The sequence below is a fragment of the Ailuropoda melanoleuca genome, chromosome 16 (assembly GCF_002007445.2).
Source record: "Ailuropoda melanoleuca isolate Jingjing chromosome 16, ASM200744v2, whole genome shotgun sequence".
In the NCBI taxonomy this organism is placed as follows: domain Eukaryota; kingdom Metazoa; phylum Chordata; class Mammalia; order Carnivora; family Ursidae; genus Ailuropoda; species Ailuropoda melanoleuca.
The window spans coordinates 35,236,893-35,261,806 of record NC_048233.1 but is presented as its reverse complement, the minus strand read 5'-3'; positions in this window follow the sequence as shown (position 1 = coordinate 35,261,806).

The window sequence follows — 24,914 nt, the reverse complement described above, 5'->3', positions numbered from 1 at the left end:
CCACATTCGCAAACTCTGAATCTACATGTAACCTTGCTGCCCAACCCAGTGAAACTTGCTCCCCTCTTCCCTTAGCCCCCAAACCTTCAGCCTGTTCACCCTAAACCAATTAAAGCTGACGGGCATATCCACAGAACAGCCTCTGCCTTTCTAAAGATCTACAAATGTTTTACTGCTGTACATATTAAGACTGTAAGGCTCCAGAAATGGATTCTTAGGGTTCACCAGGCATAAGGGACAGAGCCAACCAAACCCAGCACCTAGGATTTTCTTTCCCTATTTGACATTTAGAGGAAAGTGGGTATATCCCTCATCCCTGGGGCTGCACTGCCTCTTCAGAACCCAGAGAGGCTGGCTCAGATATCTTCTACAGGCCTGGAAGCCTCAGTATGCTCTCCTATAAGATGGAGTTAACAATATTGCCTACCTCATAGGGCTTTTGTAAGGATTTCATGGTTATTCATGATTATTTGGTACAGTGTTTAGTATGCACGAAGTATTACCTATTTTTTGTAATATTAGCATTCTCCAAAGAGGCTGGTAGAAGAACTTCACCAGTAATTTTTTGTTGTTGTTTTACAAAAAGCCACTAACAGTTGAATTTACTTCCCAGGAGATATTCATTTATTCAGATCCCCAAAATGAGTCAATCCTTTCCCGTTAGTGGATATATGTCATACTCCCTACATTTCTCTTCCAGAACCCATTGCATACATTATTATTCAAGCACATAAGTTTTCCTGCAGAGCCTGGAGGCAGCTGCAAAATCTAGCTCACCAGGGATCTGGGAAGTCCAGTCCTGTCCTAGCTCCTCTGGGAACATTATAGCTGGATCAGAGGGAGGTCTGGTGAGTGCTTCTTTAGCCAAAGCCCTGCAGAGAAACATGAGACATCAGTTCAGAAAAGTCTGAGAAAGATTGCAAAACAACCTGATTCCGACACACCAAAACTGTAAGAAAGGAATAGATCTAGACTTCATAAAATCCAAAACAGAAAGAGCCTCAGAATTCACTTCCCTTGTAGCAAATCAACCATATATATCCTTATATCAAACTCTAAGAAAATATTGCCTATTTACGGCCACTCTTCCCCACTGTCCTCTAAAGTGATCCATTCTCCATCTCACTGGGACAATATTGGGCGTCAAGCCTTTACCCCAATTCACAGAAATGCCAGGCTTTGCAGGCATCTGTTTTTTAGTCCACGTTCTTAAACAAATCTGTGTCTTGTGGTTATTGGAGGGGTATCAAGACCAGTTACCCAAAATTCTCCTACATATTCTGAAAGATCTGAAAGTTGTTTAAAAACCAAGAACGTGTTGCCGGAGTTCACATCCTTGTTGTATCACTTAAACTGACTGAATTTTGGTGAGGCTCACTTCCTAAAAAAATGTGTATATATCCCTAACACAGTGTGTTCTTGTTGTTCTCAATCTTCTTCCTCCTCCTCCACCCCCCCTCCTCTTCTTCTTTTTATTTTATTTTATTTTTATTTTTTTAAGAGCAGCTCTTGGCCCCACTGCCAGGGCCTCCGGACCCCTTCTGCGAAGGAGAGGGGCGCTGCCCCCACCCAACCATCGTCGCATGGGTGGCCACTACGCTGGTAAGAGGAGGTCTGGTACCCCCAAGGCACCCAAGGCACCAACTGAGTGGTCTGGCACCCCCAAGGCACCCCCCTCTCCAAAGACCAGCAAAGGCTTTCTCACCAAGGGCGCGTCATCTCCATCCATCATATCCCATAAGGCGGCAAAGAGGATCAGAGACCAGGGCTTCGTGGGTCTGCCCCACGGGCAAGCATAGGACACCCTGAGCGCTGGCGGGCGAAGGCCAGTGACCGCGCCGCCTCAAGGCGCCCGTGAAAATCCTGCAGAGCGCAGAGGCGCACGTGTGCTGGTGGGAAGACCTGACGCTTCCGGCAAGAGCAAGTCGGCGGAGGCGCACACACACTTAGCGGCACAACCGTGGGCCTTCCAGGCCCAGCGCGGTGTCCCCAGCTCCACCCACAACGAAACCTGGCGTGCAGGCGTGCAGACGGACCGGTGACACGCGGCCTGCCCCGCAAAGGGGACGGCTGTGCCTGCCTTGCCAGCTCCACCCGCTCCTCCTCCACCCCGCCAGCACCATGACCCAGGGGTCGCTGGGAACCGGAAACAGCCGCTGCTCTGCCTTTGGCATCCGAGGCACGACCTGAACGCCCCAGAGGCGCCGCGAAGGGCCGGGCGCCGCACCCTGGCACGGCCAAGGCGGCAAGCCGCGGGGGGCAGCAGGGCCCTCCCCCCCGCACGGAGGCCCACTCACAGCCACGGCCGAGAGGTGAGCGAGAGTGGCCCCAGCGGCAGAGGCCCTGAGGCAGGGGGCGGGAGGGCGAGGTCAGGGAGAGACCTCCCCACCCCCACCGCTGCCCCCACAGGCAACCCAGGGGACCTGGGAGAGGCCAGGGGCCCTCTGCTGAGCCCTTAGCCTAACTAATACCTACATTTTTCGAGTGGAAATTAAAGACTATGGCTTATCAGAAGGAAGGTGGTCAGCGGACTGAAAATCAGGAAAGCGTTATGCTATGAAAAAGACATTTGCCACAATCTGTTGCCAGCAGTTATTTGGTAGGTAGACCTTGTGCTTATCGCTAGGTACCTCTGGTGAAACAGGTTAGAAAACAACGTTAGTAGTGCAGTGTTAGCAGTAGTTAGTGTATCCTCCACATTAGTGTTGTCTGCACTGGGCGAGGTATTACAAGAAAGAAACGAGCCTAAGAAAGAGCTGGCCACTTTGCAAGAAGAAATGAGAGAGAATAGAAAAAAATCTAAAAATGTGGCCGTTAAAGGGTCCCAAACAGTAAGGGATGTGACCGAGAAAGGTTTTGAGTAACCAAAAAACTTCCGTGGAACAAAGTAAATAAGGCTGTTTCAGCAAACATCACTTTAATAGCCATTTTTAGCCACCATTAAATTAAGAAAAAAAAACAAGTAGAGGAATTAGACAATAAAGTCAAGCTGATTTGAGACCAATGTCTGGAAAGCATCTTTGGATGTGGTTATAGGCACATGGTACTTCAAGCAAATAAGTTTGAAGCTTCGTTCATGAGGAAACTGCATGCACATAAAACCATGAGGGTGCTCCAAGGGAGCTTGTAATTAGAAAGCATTAAAATAATCTTTGGAAAGACAGTGGGCTGTCAAAGCTCTGCATCCCCAAGGAAGATACAACACACTTCAGCTATGCCAAGGAGGATAAGAGATAAGGAAAACCTTGCAAAGGGTAGAATCAAGGTAGAATTATGCCCGAGAGAATAATGTGCAAGAGTTCCTTACAGAGAGCAGACTCAGGGAAGAATCGAGGTTCTTCTCCTGTTCTCGAGGTTGGGAGCCTTCACAATGTTTGTCTAGCTGCATTACCCCTGACCAATAACTGTTTCCCTTTTTACTCTTTTCTTATGAAACTCTTTATTATGGTGGATGTCAGGGACAGATACTAAGTTTATAGATCACAGGACTATGAGGAACTATATCTGCTATGTTGTAAAGGACAGGCATTACTGAGACCCTGTTCTTTGAATTGGACTGTAGAAGTGAGTGTAATCTATATGTGGAAAAATAGGATAAGATGAAAATTTGGTTACTGGAAATAGGTATGATAGAAATGCTATTGTTCACCAATATCCATGTTCCCTTGTCTTGGACTCACAGAAGAACTACCTTTCCCAACCTGATTAAATATGGCCAAGTAATTGAGTTCTAGCTAATGAAATGTGGGCAGAAATAAAGTAGTCTAATACCAGGCACACCCAACACAAGCTCCTAAAGTTGAGGATTTTGAGTCCTAGAAGAAATCTAGAAAACTATAGCCCACAGGCCAAATCTGGCTCACTGCCTACTTTTGTACAAGCCCAGAACTAAAATGGCTTTACATTTTACTATCATTAAAAAAAAAAACCAGGATATGAATATTTCACAGCATTCAAAATTATATAAAATTTGTATTGAAATGTCATAAATAAAGTTTTATTGGAACACATCCACATTCACTTTCATTTATATATTGTCTACGTCTGCTTTTGCATTTCAATGGCAGAGTTGCATAGTTGCAACAGAGACCGTATGTGTACGGCGCTCTCCTTGTGTGCCCTGCTGACTCCGTGCACTGTAGACCACAGGGATGCAGGCAGACCTGGACAGCATTTTTGGTGCTGTGGATAGCGTTGTACTGCGACGTTTTATTGTTTTTTACTCTTAGTACAAATCAAAACAAGAAGTGAAAAGAAAAGTGACCTTCAAATGGTGCACTTTTAAGGCAAAATGGAGTGGGGATTATTTATTTATCAAATTAGGTGGCAAAGCATTGTGTTTTTATGCAAAAACCTTCTAGCTGTGGTAGGCAAAGAGTTACCCCCTCCTCCCCCAAAGATGTCCACATCCTCATTCCTTGAACCTGTGAATGTTACCTTACATGTCAAAAAAGGATTTTATAGATGCAATGAAATTAAGGATCTTGAGAGGGAGAGAGATTTTAAAAATTTAATCTAGATACAGAACTTTATTTACAAATCAGTAGGTTAATGGCATTTCGTTACAGCAAATGAAGAGTGCAGCAGTCTCAATAAATCCTGTCACAGAAGCAGTAAGACTCACCGTAACCAACTTTGGGAATCAGGGTATGGCTCCTCAGTGAGCTGCAGTCTTCAGTTTGTGACTGCTACCCTATATCCCAATGGATGGGGTGTTTATTTGTTTTTATAAATATATACATACACCTGCAGGTCATGGTCCCTGGATGAATCCTTTGTGATGCAACAGTGTAAGCAAAATGAATCACTGTAAGTCTTTAACAGAATATACTAATCCATTCCAAGTATCTTGTTTTTCAGAGTGTTAAACACAAAAATAAAGATGAGGTCACAAATTGACCAAATTCTATTTTCTGCTCATTTCAATTTGGGCTTTTATTTAACATCGACTGTACAATAATCTACTCTGCTACCACTGTTTACAACCTGAAAGATATATTTTACTTTAGTGTTTGTAAAGAGGGATTTAAAATGATTTTTTTAACACAACAGTTCTTAAACACAGTGCGTTTTATATAATATGCTGAGGTTTACCTATCCTACTACAAATAACTTCTCAATTCCCAGCCTGAACCATAAACTCAATTAGAAATCAATGAACAGAAGCAAAAAGAACTTGGTAAAACGTAAATTTGTCGTCTAAAGAAATAAGATTGTTTCCCTGGCGATACAGTATTCTTTGAGTGGCCAAACCACCAAGTGCAAAGTAATGACTTACTTTGTCTCAGCATAAATATTGAAACACCATTAAGATCACTTTTCCTTTTATAAAACAATCTATGCCAACATGACATAAAATGGCTCTTCATACTAGGAACATAAGGGATATTTTAAACTATTTCATATAAAATCCCTTAACAGCAGACCTACAGTTCTAGCTATTTGGTTCAGAACCTTACCATTCCAGGAAGACATTAGGACCATTATTATCCTAGTGGTCCCAATGTAACCACAGTGGTCCTTACACAAAAGGAAGCAGGACAGTCAAAGTTAGAAGAAATGGGATGAAGCAAAAGTTGGAGTCATGAGATTGCTGGCTGGAGACCAAGAGCCAAGGAATTCAGGAATCCTGCAGGGACTAGGAAAGACAGGGAAACAGACTGTCCACTCCATCTTCCAGAAGGAAGACAGCCCTATCAACACCTGATTTTATCTCAATGAGATTCCCTTTAGATTTCTGACCTCCAGGAATATAAGATAATAAATTTGTGTTGTGTGGTATCACTGTTTGTGCTATTTTGTTAGGGCAGCAAAAGGAAACTAATGCAATATGCACTGATGCTACCAGACACATCAAAATATTTCCAAGTGACAGGAAGGCAATGTCCAGAAAAAGAAGAAAATGTAGAACAAAGTATCTTATTACAGTAGACTTTCTTCACAAAAATAAAGCCAACAAAAAACAATGAGGCTACAACCTCAGTAAGTTTCTCAGTGGCTCATTTGCTGGCCAAGCAAAGAGAGCTATTTACTGATGTAGTTAATTTTAAATTGTGTTGGAGAAGCTGAAGAAATATGTCCAGAGAAAATGAATTCAAAGCTATGACTCTTCTGATGAGAAGAGTTGCTCAAATCATTGAGGCTATTGGGAACAATATTGATAGTTGATTTACCTACAACTTCCCAAAACCAAACAATAAGGCACATAATTTTATTTATTTGTTTTTTTAAAGATTTTATTTATTTGACAGAGATAGAGACAGCCAGCGAGAGAGGGAACACAAGCAGGGGGAGTGGGAGAGGAAGAAGCAGGCTCACAGCGGAGGAGCCTGATGTGGGGCTCGATCCCATAATGCCGGGATCACGCCCTGAGCCGAAGGCAGACGCTTAACCTCTGTGCCACCCAGGCGCCGCAAGGCAAATAATTTTAAGTGGTTTCTCTTGATTCTTGAAGAGTGAATGTTACTCAGTTGTTTATCTGATGCCCAAGTTTAAAATTACTGAGTCATCGGAGTGGAGCAAGGACAGGTGAACACCTTTGCAGAGACACTGAGACTACATTAATTCAGCACAACCTGAAGCAGAGTCTGCTCAGACGTAATTCAGCTGATGTGGGAAAGTACGTGTGGGGCAGAGAAAGGCTTAGTGGGACATTCACAGAAGTAGTGAAAAACTAAGGTATTTAAAGCCCATGGTTGTTCATTATGTTATCCATGAGCAGGGATTTTGCAGAAAATATTTGAATCTATCATGTTATGGAAACAGAAGCGCTAGCAGTGTACCTTTTTTGATCTCATGGATCCATCCATCATCAGCTCCGTGAATTTTTACGAAGAACAGAAGCTGGATATCCTGACTTGCCTACTACAGCAGTTGGATGGTTTAGCAGTGTTAGTATTTTATTGTCAAAATAAATAGAGTCAAAACAGAGTCAAAATGGAAACTTTTCTGAACAAGGAAAACTACACTCAGCCACTATTATCAAATACTGAATAACTTTGGAAGTCAGCTTTTTTAGAAAAAAAGATTTTATTTATTTGAGAGAGAGCACAAGCGGGGGGCGGGGTGGAGAGGAAGAGGGAGAAGCAGGCTCTCTGCTGAGCAGGAAGCCCAATGCAGGGCTTGATGAGGGGCCTGATCCCAGTACCCTGCGATCCACCTGAGCCGAAGGCAAATGCTTAATTGACTGAGTCACCTGGGCATCCCGGATATCGACTTCTTCTATAGTATTGATAATATTTAATGAATTCAACCTAAAATTTCATGGCAGAGTAGCACTTATATGGGGAAAACACTGCATAAAGTTATTTCCGTAACAACTAATGTTTGAGTCACAAGTGATTTCAAGCTGTTTTATGTATTTTCTGTGCTGTAAATTTAAAACAAAAACCAAAGTCTCCATTCCAGACTGCATTATTACAAACTGTAGTCATCAAGACAATATGGTACTGGCACAAAACAACGCAGAGATCAATGTAACAGAATAGAAAATCCAGAAATAAACCCACAACTCTATGGTCAACTAATCTTTGACAAAGCAGGAAAGAATATCCAATGGGAAAAAGACAGTGTCTTCAACAAATGGTGTTGGGAAAACTGAAGAAGGAAACTGTAGCACTTTGTTACATCATACACAGAAATAATTCAAAATGGATGAAAGACCTAAATGTGAGACAGGAAACCATTAAAATCCTAGAGGAGAGGGGCATCTGGGTGGCTCATTCGTTAAGCGTCTGCTTTTGGCTCAGGGCATGATCCCAGGATCCTGGGATCGAGCCCCGCATCAGGTACCCTGCTCCGCTGGGAGCCTGCTTCTTCCTCTCCCTCTCCCCCTGCTTGTGTTCCCTCTCTCGCTGGCTGTCTCTCTCTGTCAGATAAATAAATAAAATCTTAAAAAAAAAAAAATCCTAGAGGAGAACATAAGCAACAGCCTCTTTGACATTGGCCATAGCAACTTCCTACCAGACATGTCTCTGGAGGCAAGGAAAACAAAATAAAAATGAACTATTGGGACTTTGTCAAGATAAAAACCTGTGCAATGAAGGAAACAGTCAACAAAACTGAAAGGCAGCCTATGGAATGGTTTGAGAAGATAATGTCTAATAAAGGGTTAGTATCCAAAATCCATAAAGAACTTAGCAAAACCAATGCCCAAAAAACAAATAATCCATTTAAGAAATGGGCAGAAGACATGAATAGACATTTTTCCAAAGAAGACATCTAGATGGCCAACAGATACATGGAAAGATGCTCAACATCAGTCATCATCAGGGAAATCAAAACCATGATGAGATACCATCTCACACCTGTCAGAATGGCTAAAATGAACAACATAGGAAACAACAGCTGTTGGTGAGGATGCGGAGAAAGGGGATCCCTCTTACACTGTTGGTGGGAATGCAAACTGGTGTAGCCACTCTGGAAAACAGTATGGAGGTTCCTCAAAAAGTTAGAACTACCCTAAAATCCAGCAAATGCACTACTAGGTATTTACCCAAAGGATACAAAAATGCTGATTTGAAGGGGTACATGCACCCCAGTGTTTATATCAGCATTATCAACAATAACCAAACTATGGAGAGAGCCCAAATGTCCATCGACTGATGAATGGATAAAGAAGAAGTGGTATATATGTACAATGGAATATTGCTCAACCATCAAAAAGAATGAAATCTTGTCATTTGCAGTGACGTGGATGGAGCTAGAGTGTATTATGCTAAGCAAAAAAAGTCAGTCAAAGACAAATACCATATGATTTCATTTATATGTGGAATTTAAGAAACAAAACAGATGAACGTGGGAGAAGGGGAAAAAAAAGAGAGAGAGAGGAAAACAAACCATAGGAGCTCTTAACTATAGAGAACTGAGGGTTGATGGAGGGGAGATTGGGGGGGGATGGGTTAAATGGGTGATGGGTATTAAGGAGGGCACTTGTGTTGAGCCTGAGTGTTACACGTAAGTGATGAATCACTAAATTCTACTCCTGAAACTAATATATTAACTAAATAGAATTTAAATAAAAATTTGAAACAAACAAAACACCAAAATCTCCAATCCCACAGAAATTAGCAGTGATGTGTTTTACCAGCTAAAACTACTGTTCCAACAATGTTTTTTGGTATCTCCATGCAAGTGCAAAAGAAATTTCCATATTTCAAAATCCATATAATCATTCAATTGAGGAGCTTCCTTCTAGTCTTCAATCACAAGTGATTAGTCTGCCGTGTAATAACAGGTTAAAAGGCAAGAGAAAAATCTAATAGTATCCTGAAAATGCCTTCTAAGAGAAGAATATGGTCAATTAAAATCAAACATTCGTGGACTGATGTCTGTATTGGCAAAACTTATCCATGTGAAAAGATGAAATATGAAAAAATCTCATTAGAGATCAGCATTAATTGATAAACATTTGCAACGTTTTGATCATAGGGCTAAAGTAATAATAATAATAATTTTAAACCTTCATTAAACAAAAGTATAACCCCCAACAAAATAATTTCATTTATTAGTAGACTTGTATTACTAAGAATTGTACATATGTACTTAGTTACCCTATTTTGAATTTCACCAAAATAACATTTGTTGAAATTTGTTTTCTCTCTTGTCATGTGAATATCTAGATAATATCTTTGATTTTTTTTCTCTTGAGTGACAAAGCCTAAAATATTTACCATCTGGCCCTTTACAGAAAACATTTTCTGACCCTGCTTTAGAAGATGGTAGAGTCATTAGATGCAAGGAGACTGGATTCCTAATCACTAATGTGGAAGGCTGGCCATTGAATCCTCAACTGGATCGTTACATGAATGAGAAATTACCCTTTATTGTGGTAAGCCACTAAGATTTGTGAGTTGTTTGTTAGAGCAGCCGGTGTTACTGTGACTAAAACAATCTCTTAATTATATGATTGAAATTCACATTTAAGGAAACCTCAGAAACCATGAATATTTCCGGGAAATACTCAAGTCACTTTAGGAAATAGCTAGAGGCATTATTTTAGCAAAGTATATCGGCACAGGGAATTCATCTTTCGTTAATCCAGCCAACATTGTTTAAGGCACTGTGAGCAAGGTTATATGCAAGGTTGATTTGATGTTTCACTTTGAATTATAAATTCCCAGTTATTTTTGAATTGAGCAATTTAATACATTTAAATCAATAAGTCATCAGAAGCCACGTGCAATCATTTGTTCCATGGAAGTTGTTGCTTATATGAAGAAAGAAAATGCATTTTTGCTCTCCTAAATGAGAAATTTCTCTTTCTTTGGGATGATGCTAAACTGTCCATTGCTTGCAAACTAGAAAAGAATAAATTTTGAGGTTTGCATGGGACATTATTTTGAAATATCCCCAGAGAGAGCACTAGGCAAACTCCTGTAATAAAATGCAGCCACCAAACTGTCAATATTTGTCCCAATTACTTGAGGAAGTAGAGAGAGCAAAACACTGAGTGGAGAATTTTTTTTTCTGTTTGGCATTGCAAAGTGAACAATTACCTGAGCTGATAAGCATTTTACTTTCTGAATCAGAGTACAGTCATGTTCATCAGATTAAATTATATATAAGCATGGCTTAATATTTCTTTTAAAAAATCCTTTATTAAAAAAAATTTCTGAATATGTATAATGTGACTGTATATCCAAGATTTCATCCTGATCCTTCTAATTAATGTTTCCCAAATGTTCCTAATCATGAGAATTACTTGGGGTAAGTGTTTGCTAATATGTTAGCGTTTGTGCCCAGGCACTGGTTCTTTAGGGTGGAAGACCCAGGAGTGCGTTTTCAGAGATTTACTGTGGAGGTTAAGCAGTGTGTTGGATAGTACGAATTGGATCACTCAAACTCCATTTTGCCTTCTTAGATTCTCTTGCAGCTAGGGTTCTGGCACCAAATTAATTTAGATGCACTTGCAGAAAATTGGGAAGGCAAAAGCAAAGCGGAAGCCATCTTTCTGCCCTCCTCCCAGCCCCCCAACCCCATTGTGGTCACAGATTTTCTCATGTAATGTTTCAGTGTCCATCATCCAGTTTTCTGTGTGTTGCACAGTGGCAGTTTCAGAGGTGGCAGTGGTGTCCTTTCTTCCTGGCGTAGTTTCAGTGATGACCTATTGTTCTAGAACTGTTCCTGGAGGCCCAGACGGGAAATTACTTCTTTTTTTTTTTTTTTAAAGATTTTATTTATTTATTTGACAGAGATAGAGACAGTCAGTGAGAGAGGGAACACAAGCAGGGTGAGCGGGAGAGGAAGAAGCAGGCTCATAGTGGAGGAGCCTGATGTGGGGCTCGATCCCACAACGCCGGGATCACGCCCTGAGCCGAAGGCAGACGCTTAACCGCTGTGCCACCCAGGCGCCCCGGGAAATTACTTCTTATACAACTTCCAGCTATTCTGTAAGGATCTAATTCTCTGCATCATGTCAGTTTCTGCTTTAAAAACCCCAAAGTGTTTCTGTTTCTTTAACTAAGCTTTGACTAATAAAAAATATGATGTCAACAACAGCATTACACAGTAGGCGATTCTAGACCAGCATCATTAGTACCTCTTAGGAACCTATTTTCTCATCATATAGGGATGTGTTTATGAGAAGATTCATTAATGGCATCAAGATTCTATTGAGTTTCCTTGACTGATATTTGGAAAGCAAATATAATCGCCCACTGCTATTCAACTCCACCCTTCCCCCCAATACAACACACACACACACACACACACACACACACACACACACACACACGCACGCACATATCAAAGGACCAGGGATCACAGTAAGCCCTTTAACCGCTGCTCCTGTATGTGGAAGCTAGCCGTAGGCTGCAACCATAGACTCTTTCTGGGAGGGCTGGTATCATGCAGTAGATGAAGGAAGAAAGCCATCAGAATATAAACTTCAAAGGGCAGACATTTTTGCCTGTGTTTTTTTTTTAATGCTACTGCCACAATGCCTACAACAGTGCCTAACAATCACTTATAATTATATAAGGAATTCAATAAATAGGCAATAAAGATTTCTTGAATAATGAATTAGTTTAATACAGGTCTAAGGAGTTATTGCTTCTTATCAAGGTAAAGCTTCCAGAGCCTTGTCTTGCCTCAGGGCTAGAATGGTATATGCAGGCAAAAAAAAAAAAAGAAAAGAAGTGTCCAGGGTCTAGAAACAAGCATAGGACCAAGTAGTTAGGAATTTTGCTTACCAACCTAAACCTCTGAATACCGTGATTCTTACCTCTGTGCTTTGCCAACTGGGAAGGCCACTCTGTGATGTTTTTGCCTTAGATGTTGCTCTGAGTGAATATTTATCTCCTGCCATTCCCTTGAGTTATGTCCTAGAAACACTCTCCTTCCTTCCATTAGAATGCCAAGCCTAGCCTTGCACTGCTTTGGTTTTTCAAGCCCCTTAACAATGAACTGGGTGTTGGAGTGGAATCTTTGTCTTAGAACATACCTTTGAACAAAATCTAAGGTATCAACATCAGCAGCCACATTTAGAGTCAAGTTTTCATTAGGTGACTTAAAATTGAACCCCAGAGGACTGGGATAGTATGTATCTCCCTCCTGCCTAAGGTCAAGGTTGGCCCCAGAAATGTTGGTAGTGCTGATGGTTGGTGGTGGCCATCAAGCTGTGAGACCTGTAAGGAGAAGTAGGTTACACAAACAGGGATAAGCTCTGCTTATCTGGGGAAATTTTATTTTGTTAGTATCAGCCCCACTTGCTGATCCTTATAATAAAACATGGAATTCCCAAGGTTTGAACAGAGGGGAGGTGTGGGACATGGATCTCCAAGCAATATTTTGTAAAATTCCATGACCTGTATCTGTCCTCTCACTTCCATTATCATTGCTGCTATTCACTCTTTAAAACTGTGATCCAATAATAGAAAAAAAAATCTTAACTTTATTAACCTTCAGCACAGTTGGAGTTGGAATTTTTAAGAATGACCAGTGATTCTAAGGTAGATAAAATTAACCAAGAATAAAATACAAACAGCATGGGAACTCTTTCTTTCTAAGACTATTTTATGAAACTACAGAAACTCCCTTCTAGCTGTAATACAGGACTGATACTCACCTGTCTCTAATATGGCTTCCAGCCCATACTGATTCTTTCCTATTCCAGGAGACATGCCATCTCTGTGCTCACACAGATTGCTGACAAATTTCCCAGTCTTCTCTCTTAGGCAAAAATATCTTCCGTTTTAGTAAATATTTAAGTAGCTCTTCTATAACCCAACTTAGTGTTTCTAATCGCTGAATCTAAATCACTTAGCAAACGACTAGATTTTATTTTGCCAAGGTTCAGTTTCCAATCACTGATTTTGGATGGAACCCATTGATTTAGTATAGCAAACATTTGCTGAAATCTTCTCACGTGCTAAGCACTGCGCAAGGTTCTAGGCATACAAAGACGAGCAGCCACAGCCTTTCTTTCCAAAACGCCGTCTGTGGCAACATGGACAGGTCTATGAAAAACAACTAGAATGCAAGGCATGATCAGACTTGAATTGGAAACTGAATTATCAAAGTAATTACAAATTTGTCAGGCATTGGGCAAACTGAAGGTTGAGATTCTTCTCATAGAACAGAGAATTGGATACATCAAATAACCACTGGAGACATTTAAGAGAGTAATTTCAGCAGGAGTAAGTTGTACTGTCTCTGAGACAACTTTTTTTTTCTAAACCAGTTTATATCAATTCTGAAAGTGCATCCTTAGTTGTCAAAAAAACAAGGTAGAATTATAGCTTTATAGTATTTTTAGCCATAATTTTCCAAACTTTAACTTTTTTTTCTTTTTAAATTACATGTAAAATTTTCTTTTCTCTTGACAGGGGATATCTAACCTATAGTCATAATTTTGGAAGTTTTATATTGAATAATACTTTTATATTTGAGATTAATAATCTAGGGCCAACCTGACTTTAGGTGGTTTGCTTTTGTTTTAAAAGAGTAACCTATAAAACACTTGACTATAGGTATGTGAAGCATTTGAAAGTTAAATTTTAATAACATAGGTTTATTGAGCTCATTCTTCCTAAATCTCAAGAGATCAGGAATGTAGAACCCAATCCATTCTATTCATTTTCATTAAATATTCTCTATACTGTTTAGTATTTTTCTTATTTTCTACGAGACATACGTGGGCATTAAAAAAACACATTTAAAAATAGTTCTCATAAAATCTCCTAACTTGGGGACTCCATGTTTCCTCTGGATTTCTCCAGCCATAAAACCACTTCACTTGTACATGACAAGACAAAGGTGACGTGTTTTGTTCCAATTAATTGTGTGAATCCATGCAATTGTTCAGGTGTTCTTGAAACTTTCACATTTGCTGCCAGCACTTACATAGTGTCACTGGAGGAATAACCTTGGGAATTACTGAATCCTGTTTCCTCATTTTACTGATGAGATTCAGAAAAGAGAACCGATGTACCCAGGACCACACATTTCCCTGCTTTATGGCAAAAATGGGAATAAAACCAAGAATTCTAGTTTCCTATTTTAGGACACTTTTATTATAACACAGCTGCCTCCTTAATTAGCTATAAAATAATAAAAGGTCACTTTTGAAATAAAAATTGTAAGTAAAAGATTCTTTATTGTACCCCAGATATTTAATTGTATCTGTGATAAATAATGATATGAAATCCCAGTTTTATAATTTAGGATATTTAAGAGAATGTCATTTAAAATCAGTGTTTGACTTGAGTGCTAAGCAAGGTAGCATGTAGTTTTAAGTCAACATAAAACTCTAATAATATATCATTGTAAATCTTTTCAACCAATATGTATTTTTTGAATATTCCTGCTTGCAGAACATTGTCCTAGTTTCCAGAAAAAAATGTTTGGGGGAGGTCAAAGAGGGTTAAAGAGAAATAAAGGACACGGTCTTTATATTTAAATAAAACCTTCAAAATAGAAGTAGGAGGAAAGGGGCGCCTGGGTGGCTCAGTCGTTAAGCATCTGCCTTCAGCTCAGGGCGTGATCCCGGCGTTCTGGGATCGAGCCCCACATCAGGCTCCTCCACTGGGAGCCTGCTTCTTCCTCTCCCACTCCCCCTGCCTGTGTTCCCTCTCTCACTGGCTGTCTCTCTCTGTCAGATAAATAAATAAAATCTTTAAAAAAAAGAAGAAGTAGGAGGGAAAACCCCATGAACAAATGACACAACTTTATTATTGATTTTTTAGGTTTTTAAAATTTTTCATTTGCCAAAATATAGGGAGAGGGGGAATTATCCCTAACTTCTGTCTTATGCTGACACCCCAAGTCTCATTCCAGGTATAAATATTAACACCTTGGTCCTAAAGACAATTCCAGAAGCTGATCATTTCTTACCATTTCTACATTATATAGAGAATCTGACTCCATTTTGGGTGTTTGACTGCTTACAGTTTTTAAGCCTCACTGTTCCTCTGTCCCACATCCAGGAACTTGCTCCTACCTTGGACACCAGTGGGAGGTTCAAACCCGTGTGTGGGAACTCTCCATTCAACCCCACTTACTAAGCACCTCAGAACCCCAAGTGTCTCTTTTCCTGCTCTCTTGGGCCATTTGTGGGCTGTCTTAAGAGGTGTGTCCTGTTCTTTCCAAAAAGCCATGTTGTATGAATAATAAGCCTTTTCATGCCCTTCTGGGGTGTGTGTGTGTGTGTGTGTGTGTGTGTGTGTGTGTGATCATCAGTCTTGACATCTGAACCGAAGTTTGAATGGAGGTGCATCCCATTTCTGTGGAGTGCTCACAAAACATTATCACTAATGTGGTATTAAGCTACCATTACCTCTTGCCTGGATTGTTTTGATAACCTTCTGCGTTTCTGGTCTCCCAGCTTCAGCTATTGTCTCACTTTTGTCTAATTTCCATGGGGCAACCAGGATGATCATTTTAAAATGTAAGTCACTGCTCCATTCAAAATCCTCCAAAGGATTCATTTAAAAAAAGAGCCAAAGTTCCTACCATGGACAACAAGACTTTTTGTGATCTTCCGTCTCCCACTCCTTTTCTGACAGTATCTCTTACCCCTTTGCTCTTTGCCCCCTTTATCATTCTGCTCTGGCTAGCCACAGGGGCCACAGGAGCCTCCTTGTTGTTCCTTGAGCATCATGACATATGCTACCTCATTTCCACTGATTTTGCCCCCTGCTGGATTTCTAGTCCCCTGCTAGTCCTCCAGATATCCTGCCGGCTGGCATGTTTCTGCTCAAATATCACCTTGGGACCAGGGCCTTCTCTGACCAGCTGCATAAAAAATAGCAATTCCCTCACTCTCTAACACTCCAATCTCTATTACCCTGCTTTTCCCCTTCTTTATAGCATTGGTCCTCCCCCAACATATTATATATTACAGTTTATTATTATTGTACATTTTTTTTAAGATTTTATTTATTTATTCAACAGAGATAGAGACAGCTAGCGAGAGAGGGAACACAAGCAGGGGGAGTGGGAGAGGAAGAAGCAGGCTCATGGCGGAGGAGCCTGATGTGGGGCTCGATCCTATAATGCCAGGATCACGCCCTGAGCCGAAGGCAGACGCTTAACCGCTGTGCTACCCAGGAGCCCCTATTATTGTACATTTTCAACTAGAAGTTAAGCTTCCTGAGGTTAGGGACTTTTTTTTGTTCATTGTTATATCCCCAGTAGATTGTCAGTGCCTGGCATAGGGTATGTCCTCAATTTGTCAGGGCACACACACCTATCCTGCTTGTGTAACTAAGCTAATTTTTAAATCCCTTCTTCCCTCCATAGACACATAGATACACAATAAACATTGACAATCTTTTCTGATTCTTCACCCAAAACTCTATCCTCTGTGGGCAAGCAAAGACTAACATGCAGAATTAAAGAGTTACACTAAAAAGAACTCAGTTTTGTTTTCTTATCTAATGTTGGTCATAACTTTTACAAGCAATTACTACTTTCAGTTGGCTTGCCATTTCTGCAGGAAATATCAGGCTGCATCTTAAACTAAGAGCTGTTGGCTTGATTTATATTCAGATAGATGGAAAAAGGGGGGCTGTTGGGATCATTTGGGCCTGGTTTACATCAGGTGCCATGGTAATTAAACAGGATAATTATTCTATCAGTCATTTTCTGAACAATCCTGTGCTTTCTCTAGATTTCTGCCCTGCAGTTTTTATATGGAAGGGCTTGTAAGATGCTATTTGGGAAGCTGCAGGCTGTCTCAACTGCCTTCTTTTTGTTCTTTTGGGATGACTCACTGTGTCAGTGCTTTGAAGGTGGTGGGAGCCCTGTGTTTTCATCCGCTCTAAAGAGACACACACTTCCTGAAGGCTCAGCAGAGAATGTAGACATCTGACTCCTCCACCAAGGAGACAATTCCCACGGAGCGCTGCATGACGTGAGGGGCTCACGAAAACTTCCCCACTTTTTACAGTTTGATCTTCTACATATTTCTTTCGTGAAGCCATGATTTAAAGACTAGATCTCCAACTGTACTTAAATGCAAGGATCAAGGGTGTGTGATGCCTGACTAATAGGACCCATGGAGATTTGAGTTATTGCATTTTAACCTCGTGGCAATTCTGGCACTGGATGTGGAGTAAAATCCTGGGTTTCTTTCACCTGGCTTTGGAATTAGAGGCTTTGAATTTATTTTTTCATACTTTAGGTTTGCCTTTATTTGTAACTCTCTTTATGACACTTAGCATCATAAGCTATGTATACTTTTGCTTTTCCATTCTTTTTTTTTTTAAGATTTTATTTATTTGAGAGAGAGAACATGAGTGGTGGGGAGGGGCAAAGGGAAAGGGAGAAGCAGACTCGCCGCTGAGCAAGGAACTTACGTGGCGCTCCGTCCTAGGACCCTGAGATCAGGACTTAAGCCAAAGGCAGACACTTACCCTACTGAGCCACCCAGGCACCCACTTCTCCATTCTTATGACATTTATCATAACCTTGTTTTTACTTACTTTTATAGGTTGGTCATCCCCAGAATGTAAGTTGGTCGAAGGCAAGAAAGATACCTTTGTGTAAATCTCCTTAACCTTGAGCCATATTTTGTACCAGAAATCAGAGGGTCTGGGTGCATTTTAAAATTTTGCTACCTAGTATAAGTCAGCACCCAGGGTTTCTTCACCTCCACTCTAGGTTTCGAACTATAGTCTGAAAACTACCGACACAATAATAGTAAACTTCAGCCACTGCCTGGACATCACTATAACTCCCGTTAGGGGCATAGAGGACCAGAGACCTCTAGCAGTAGGTTTGCTTACCCTATACCTGACCCTGGTTCCATCCGAAGTTGCTAATCAGTGGGGTCCTGCCACGTTCTCTACCGGGCGGCAGTGGTGTCCAAACGATATTATAGATTCATAGACATTTCGCATTGTTATATATTCCTGGTAGATTAATATCTGTCCCTATGGAATGTGTCTGTTCATCTTTAACAATGCCCCTTTTCTTACGTCTTACCCTGTCTGATGGGGACCCCCTCACTGTTGTTGAAGTGTTTATGTTGCAGATCTTTTTCCTATCTCATGTTTTCAATCTTAGGTCTAATGTATATTCCTAGTAAGCAGCAGACACTTGTTTTTTCCTTTTATCTCCAATGAGTAAACTTATTACAGCACAATTATAATGATGAATCTTTTCCACTTCCCTAGCAATGCTACAACCTTAGAACTTTTAATCTTCATTCTCCCTCCCCTCCCATTTTTTGTTATTTTCTTTTGTGAAAGATATCATTCCTTTGTCTTCTGACTACTATCACTTTTCTGCTGTATTAAGACAGCTGAAGTATGGCTCTCTCTAGCTAAATGCTCTGTGTTGTCTTTGTTTTTAAGCAGTTTTGGTATGATGTGGTTTACTACTCATGGGGTTCCTAGCATTTCTTGAATAAGTGGTATAGATATAGATGATAAGTGAATAAGATATCACTCTTTCATCAGTTTTGGAAAATTCCTCTCTATCGTCTATCCAAATATTGCCTTTACTCCATTCTCTTAATCCTTTCCTGCCGAAACTCCATGATACAATGTTCTTCCTTAACCTTTTTAGTGCCTTTAACCTTAAATCCCATTTGAGTGATTTTTAATATCACTGTTCCTGCTTCCTTTTTGTTTGCATTTGCATGCTGTTTCTTTGCCTGTCTGTCTCCTTTCTTATAAAACAATTTTATTATTACTTTATTTTGTGCAGGTTATTCATAAATAATATAAAATTCTTTTTTGTTTTGCTTTTAACATAATCTGACAGTTTCTTTAAATCTTTCACTTACACATAACATAATAAATAACATACCAATTTTATCCCTTTAACTTTATTGGTTATTTTATCTCACAGTTTGCTTTATTCCTTTTTTTTTTAAGTTTCAGAGGTAGAGTTTAGTATAAACTTATCAGTGCTTATCATATCATGTGCCCTCCTTCATGCCCATCACCCAGTCACCCCATCCCCTCGCCCCCTCCCCTCCAGCAACCCTTTGTTTGTTTCCTGTAGTTAAGTGTCTCTTATGGTTTGTCTCCTTCTCTAATTTTGTCTGATTTTATTCTTCCCTCCCTCCCCCTATAATCCTCTGTCTTGTTTCTTAACTTCCACATATGAGTGAAATTATATAATTGTTTTTCTCTGATTGACTTACTTCGCTTAGCATAATACCGCCTAGTCCCATCCATGTCATCTCTGCAGTGTAGGGATAGAGGGAACATACCTCAATATCATAAAAGCCATATGCTTTATTCCTTTAAAAAATTATTGCTGTTTCATTTAATTTTATATTCATTCCATCTTTTGCTCCTTTTTCATTTGGAAGTTCCATTTGTACCTTTCTAGTAATACAAGATTGGCACTGGCATTCCCCTAGAGATTTGTGCACAGATTTTGTCTATATTCACCACCTGGAGTTCTGACCCTTGGGCTCAATGCTGTTAACTGATTATTTGCCCCAGCACAGGAGAGGAAGCTTCCTGCAGTTTCTTCCTCAGAATCCAGCAGAATTCAAGGCTTCACTTATACCCACTTGCCAGTAGGTTCCAGCAAGGCTTGGAGCCAAAGAATTAAACAGCTTAGAGTTACTCAGGAAAGGAAGGAGACTGCATTCAGGTAGCCTTGCCTCCAGAACACTTCTAAGTGCCTCTCAGATGCTATCTCATTTAATCCTCCCACAAAACACTTTCAAAGAATCTATTCATTTCCCCTGGGTCTGTGTTAGGAAAGTAACCTGTGTAACACCACGCAGTGGCACACACCTGTCTTTGGAGCGGAGCTGAAGCATTCTTTCAGGATGCACTCCCTGCATACAATCTGAAGTCTGTTCAACCCTTCTGGAAATGACATCACACCGTTAAATGCTAAGATAGAATAATTGGAAGTCCTTCCCATGTAACGTCTCCACGTGATGTAGGTCCATATCCACAAATCAGTTCTAAAAGTTGCCATCCCAAGGCATCCCGTGGTTCCTCAAGACAGATGTGACGATAGTTAAAGATAGGAACAGCAGTGATTACAATAATGTTGGTTGCTGATTATTGATTGCTCACTTTGCAACATCAGGCAGTGTAAAGAAAATATTGTCTCCACAGCTTTACAGGTCTGTGTAATTATCCTCTTATTACAGATGAGGAAACTAAGGCTTTAGGGAACATAAATGACTTGTTCAGATTCATTCAGCTTTTCAGTGGGAGAGCCTGGGTGCACACCATGTCAGTCAGCCTGTCCTTTATTTCCATTGCATCTCATGTGGTCAAGCTGGACTCAGAGAAGCCCAAGGCCTTCCTTGGAACCTCCCTGGGATAAGGGAGGATTGAAGTGGTACAGTTCCAGCCTCATCCACGCTTCCAGCCAAGCAATGTGGCCCAGGGAGACTTCCCACGGAGGATGGGAAGTAGGTGAGAACTGAAGTTGAAAACGGCATTTCCCAGCTCTTCTGTTTGGGCTTAGTTCCATTCTCCCAACACTTCTGCCTGCCTCTGCTGTGCTCGGCAGCACGCTGACACTCTTTTCCTCTTCACCGATGTTCCCATTTTTCTTCCTCTCTCTGTTTCCTAACTCCTGTTCTGAACCCTGTTCTTAATTTCACACTCAAGTATTAAATGGTCACCGATAAAACTAAAGCTACAGGTGACCTTAGATATAGATGAGCAAACCTCTTTATCTGATGGAAGTTGGGGCAGTAACTGAACTTAGAGAGGTTATGTGTTCTATATACTCAGACGTTATGTTATACCTACTCAGTGCTGTTTCCTTCACAGCATGCTACCTCTTCGAGAATGAATGGGATCGCTGATAAAGTTGAAGGTATGTTCTCTCTCAGAGGCACTTTTGGAAAACTCTTGAGAATGTAATGGTTCACAAACAGCAGGCTGAGAAGGCTGCATAAAGAGCCCCTCAGCTAGCTCACCCTATCACTCTTAAAAGGGACTGACCTCTGCCTTGAGGGAATAAAATGCATATTCTGGCGTTCCTCCATTATATAGAGTAGAATAGACAGAGTAAAGATTAAGGCTGTAAAAATTAAAATATGGCATCTGCATGCCTACTAATGGCTGTCACTGGCTATCAATTTATATAATAAAGTTTTCATCTTTATTTATTATACTTTAAAATTTAAATGTATTAATAACTAAACAGAATATTTCCTGGAGACCTTTCCCGGTGTGTGAGTGTGTGTGTTTTTGAGCGGAGTCATGTTTGTTCCCCAAAGTCATCAGAGCTGACAGGAGCATAAAATTACTGCTCTGAACTCATGGTATAAAAGACATCAGGGTAGGTCTTAGGAAATATCCAGTCTATCTTTTCTTTCTTTTTTCTTTCTTCCAGCATTTGTCAGAAGCATCTTCTGCAGCCAGTTAAGTGCCTACTGCTGAGGCAACAGGAAAGGCAACACTCCTCAGCTTTAGATTAGAGAGGAGGCACCACGAATTATCTGTTTTGTGTACTCAGTCAAAGGAAAGAATAATAGTATTTCAGTTGGGATTTGGGGTGATAAGTAACAGAAATCAACTTTAGCCAACTTAAGCCAGAATTGATTGGAATCTCACAGAATTCTTGAAAAGAACAAGAAGCCAGGCCAGAATCAAAACACCTTAATAGCAAAAAACACAGCCTGGACTGGCCACAGGTCAGTCCAGTTAGAGCTTCTGTGCGGCTGCCATCATTATGGACACTCCAGACAGCCAGCATCAGACTCACAAACTTGCTTCTGGAAATATAATCTCAATTGTCTTTGTCTTTTTGCCCAGTTCTCTCAAGATTCAAAGTCCAAGGCGAGAGAATCTGACTGTTACAATCCAAGTCACATGCTAGTTGGTGGAGAGTGAGGAGAGATAGTATCTGACTCCTTCCGTTTCCCCAGTGGAAGATTCTGAATTTTTACACAGTGGGGGAGTCCCCATAATCAGAAGGTTGTTCATATATTAGGTAGCCAAAGAAACTATTGTGAATATATTATCAACAGTTTCCCAGTTTATTTAGATAATCGTTCTGGCCCAATTTCACATTATCCTGATGAATCCAAACTTTCTACACTCCTAGATTAACTGTTTAAATGATGACACTCTGATTTGTCTCTGAGTCCTGTCCAAAGGTGGACGGGGGCTTTATATGGCAAATACACATACGGGAAAGAGTCTCAATGATGAGAGTATTTCATTCTCAAAATAACTCTCTGCCTAAATGGCCTTAAAATTTAAAGAAGAAAAAGTATTTGTATCCCCAGCTTTGAATATTATGCCTCCTGTATAGCAATGCTTAATGTTTGTTGAGTGAACACTTGTAAGAACTTTTTCTTTGGAATTTAGCTATGTACCAGGCATTGTTAAAAAACAATTTATATGCATTATCTAACTTAATTGCCACTATTATTATACTTATTTTACAAAAGAGGTTATGTAACTTGTTCAGTGTTACAAAACTAATAGGTGGCAGAATCACTAGAACCCTGATCTATCTAGAGTGAGCCAAGAAATGGGATACTTCCTCAAACAGGTGCTCTGCTCTGTGCTCCCCCCAATGGCTGTTGCCACTTTTATTTCAGCTCCATCATCTTTGAGTGAAGTTTATAATCATCATCAAAATAAATGCATCATAAAATACAAACAGAACAGAAACTCTAAATTATGTCTTTTCCTCTCCAACTATATCTGTTTACTGAAACAGTCTAGCCAGACCTTTATTTTTTCTCTTGGTGAGGTAGGGAGGATTTTGAGGTGGGCAAATACTATCCCCTTCAAGAGGGACAAGGACTTTGGGACATGGTCAGGGTCTATGATTTTAGGGTGTAAGAGAAAATAGGAAGAATTTTCCATGTATATTTTATTTATAAAGATTGGATTTCTATATACATAAGCCAGTTCCTGGACAGAAACTTAACAGAAAAGAAGCCATGAGTCCTGGAGAGCTTTTAAAAAAAGAGAGAAAGAAAAAAAAGTTGACAGTTGCTAATTGGTTAATTAGTACTTAACTAAAATGACTTCAAATTTGAGCACTCCCAGATGAACAGTAGGAAAAGTAAGCAGGAAACAAATTTCGTGCACTTGAAGTGGAATGCACGTGGCTGTTAGTCAGACAAGCAGCTGGTCTGTGTTTTTTGCTCGCCCTTTGTGAAGTAGCACTTTCCTGACGTAGCGTGTGAAAATGCACAAAACAAACGGGTACTCCATAAATATTGGTTCGCTTTTCCTCCATTCCACTTCCATTCCTTGTCTGCAAAGAGAAGATCAGAAGCTCCATTTATTCTGAGCAGAGAGAATGCATGCATTCATTTATTCAACAGCATCTCTTGGGGGGTCTGCTGTCTCTCAAGCACCATGCTAGACACTGAGAAAAAGCAGTAAGCCAAACAAACGTGGTTCCTGTTCTTATTGAACTCATAGTCTTGCACGGGGACAGACTTTTAACCCATGATTACTTAATAAATGTCCTGATGTATGCTGAGAAGATAAAGGGGACAACCACCCAAAACCTAAAGAATGGAAAGGAAGGATGTCCAGAACAAGGAATAGTCTCCCTTTTCTTCCTTCTTCCTCCTTCTGCATCCAGGGATCCCACATTGGACAAAATTCGGCAAGAATTGAAGAATAAGGTGCAGTAATGGCAGTGTTTGTATACATCAGGTTGTACCTTTCCTCCAGCTCAGAATCAGACCACAGCCTCTGTGAAAGCTGATGAACAGTTCCAGCCACATTTCCCGAGCGTGCACATGGTCAGCCACTTGGAGTTGCCTAATTCCCTGGGAAAGCTCTTGGCAACATAGTCTAAACCAAAATCTCAGGCATCCTTCAGATAGGCCAGCAAAGATTGTCTGAGATGTCAGATGCTTTTATTTTAACGTCAGTAAAGGATGATGGAGTTAACAGTTAACCTTATATTCTCTGTGTTTTTAAATCTGAGTGGCTTTACGGTTAAGCAATTGTTCTTGTCGAGGCATTAAGCTTTGGAGGATATTTATATCATAAATATGGAGGCATGTAAGAGTGGTCTAATGTTCACAGGCAGCTGAAAACTATTTCTTAATAATAATAGCTAACATTTATTGAGTACTTCCATGCCAAGCACATTTTGAACCTGATCTTTTGGAGGCATTATTGTGCTGCTTTATGGAGATTGTGATACTGTAGCAAGCCAGGATTGGGGTTCTGAAGTTTGGTTCAGTCCCTAAGAGCTTAAATATTTCATTTTGAACAGAAGACTTCAAATCAGGATCTCAAATTATATTTATTTATTTATTTATTTAAATCAACACCTTTTTTTATTGTGGTAAAATAAACATAACATGGAATTTATTATTTTTACCATTTTATTTTTTTTATTTTATTATTATATTATGTTAGTCACCATACAGTACATCCCCGGATTCCGATGCAAAGTTCGATGCTTCATTAGTTGCGTATAACACCCAGTGCACCATGCAATACGTGCCCTCCTTACTACCCATCACCAGTCTGTCCCATTCCCCCACCCCC